Raw genomic sequence first — 2,372 nt, 5'->3', positions numbered from 1 at the left:
ACAGTTCTACCCCTTTACAGAGTTGCCATGAAGTGGAATCAACTGGATAGCAACTGGTTTTAAACAGTAGGAGAGGGCATGAGTAAATCCACACACTTGAATGGATAGTATCTGAATTTTAAAATTATGCAGAGCTAGAAGTATGACCTAGATCTTCTTAATCTTGTGGCAGAGAGGGATTTGGGGGATAATCCTGTCAGTACTGCCCCCCATACCTTTGGTATTGGCTCCGACTCTGGTTCAGGAGTGCTGTGGAAATACTTATGAGTGTAGATTACTGCATGTAAAAACATAAGGTAGGAAGTTATTTGTATTAGAAAAAATGATCATCTCTTGGGGCAGTCTTAAGAAGATGGTAGGGTATAAGAATAAATAGTGCTTAGAGAAAATTTGTCTACGATACTAAGAAACATGAGTCAATGCATAGAAGCCAGAGTTCACAGAGAAATGATGGGAACAGGAGCCGCAACCCTGGTAGAGGGTCCAGCAGCTATATCTGATCAATGGGAAGGGTACCACCTTTGAGCCAGCCACCCCTTGGATCCCGTGGATCTCCACGGAAGCACCTCTTGTTGGCTAGTCTGCATCTCATCCCAGAAAAGTTGCTCAGCTGCCCATCCCTGCAGTCTCCATGCTTCCACCATGCTAACCAAGAGTCGAAGAATTGACTGTTCACCTGTTATGAGGAATTATTTTCCATGTCTTTCCCTAGAACTGTTAATTATTACTAAACCGAGTCATCATGATAGAGTGGAAAAGGTTGACTCTGGGGTTTAAAGTTGAGTTCTACCATTACTAGCTATGTGATCTTGGAACAGTTGACTATTCTAAATCACATTTTTGTACTGTGGATGACATATGTATAACTTGCAATGAGAATTCAACCAAATAATGTCTATGAAAAGTCCTGTATAGTATTTATTAAAAAAATATAGGGGATTATCATCTGAAGTATTTCGACTTAAGAATAAAGCTGGAATGGGCCTTGAGAGATTATTTGGGTTAGAAAACCTATTTTCAGGCCACTATTTCTAACCTCATTTTCTTAGAACTTTCTAAACACAAGTCTTGATTGTATAACATCCCATTACATTGTTTCCCTATACCTACAAGTCAAAAGTCCGTAACAAGGCATAACCTTACAATCTGACCCCAAGTTGGGTATCACTGCCCATCGCTATATATATACATGTCTTTATCATGGCATTTATCAAGTTATGATGTATTTTTCAATGCAGGTTTTCCTTATAAGATTCTGGGTTTCCAAGAAAGGATTCTAAACTTGAGGTTCAACGTTGGACTTTCTTGTATAGTGGTGTTGGGAGGGGGTCGTAACTGCTATATCCTGCAGTCATGGTTTATTTCTTCTCAAAATCCCTTGTACCATGCAGCTAAATTTACAAAAACAGTCCAGACGACAACGTTTTAAACACCCAAGGCGTTTTCACCTTTTATTGCCGTAAGAATCCGTGCCCAAAGGGAAAACAACCCATATTCGGCTTCTTTGCTTCCTCCTTGGTACTAGAACTCAACTGTTGGCTTCCTGCGGCTTCCGATTCCTAGGATCCCACTTTGGAGTCAGTCGAGGAATTTTCTCATCATCTGGAGATGCGCACTGCAGAGAAATCTCATTTAAGTCAGTCTTAGGAGCGACAGGAAGCTCTCGGAGGCCGCTGTGCGCGAGCAAAGCGCGGCAGTCCGCGGGGGTACCGCAAGGTTCCAACTCCTCGGGCGCCTTATGGAGGGCGGGCAATGGGTGGGGGTGGACGACCGGGACTAGGAAGGAAGCGGGATCTGCCCGGGGGAACCGGCTCTTGCACCCTCGGGAAGTCCCAGGTGACCCTCCCGTGCCCACACCACCCGCCTTCCGACCGCACGCGCGTCCCTTTAGATTGACTTCTTCGGCTTTCCGTTTTCCTTTCGGGGAGGGCGGGACTTCCCGTTTCACCTCCAAGTGACTTCCGACAAGCGCTGAGTGACTAAAAACGAGACGGCATAAGGGGCCGCCGGCCACGCAGGGCAAAAAAGAGGGAGCTAGACCTGGGTTTTACTAAATCAGTTCCGAATTCCTGTTTTTGGTCGTGGTGTCCGGCGGTTCGTCCACCACTACGGAGCAGTTCGTGGAACCGCCGGAAGTCGCTCTACGGAGAAGCAGGAAGTCCCTCCCCTTCCTCCCAAAGGGAAGACGGTGAGCCGGAGGAGTCAGTCAGAAGGGAGAGCAGGAGCGATTCTGTCGGCGAACAGGTAAGTTATTCTCTGGCCGGGGCGGGGGGTTTGGAGGCGGGGACCGTCCGGCGTCAGCGCGGGGTCTGGGGATGGCGGCTTGCGGAGCGGGGACCAGGCTGCGCGGCGCCCGGGGCCCGCGCCCGCCC

General features: G+C 47.8%; 1 protein-coding gene across 2 annotated transcripts in view; it reads left to right on the top strand.

The window, feature by feature from the left end:
* Positions 1 to 1,890: 1,890 nt before the first annotated feature.
* Positions 1,891 to 2,372, top strand: part of ZNF407 (zinc finger protein 407) — a 480,440-nt gene continuing 479,958 nt past the window's right edge. The window contains exon 1 of one of the 2 annotated variants that reach the window (XM_004387311.2): positions 1,891 to 2,244. The gene's annotated coding sequence lies outside the window, so the exon portion shown is untranslated. The remainder of the gene's footprint in view (positions 2,245 to 2,372) is intronic. The other variant, XM_023741561.1, reaches the window with a different exon arrangement.

Source organism: Trichechus manatus, unplaced genomic scaffold, assembly GCF_000243295.1.
Source record: "Trichechus manatus latirostris isolate Lorelei unplaced genomic scaffold, TriManLat1.0 scaffold00183, whole genome shotgun sequence".
In the NCBI taxonomy this organism is placed as follows: Eukaryota; Metazoa; Chordata; class Mammalia; order Sirenia; family Trichechidae; genus Trichechus; species Trichechus manatus.
The sequence above is the reverse complement of the archived record's forward strand: the minus strand, read 5'-3'. Positions and strand labels throughout refer to the sequence as shown.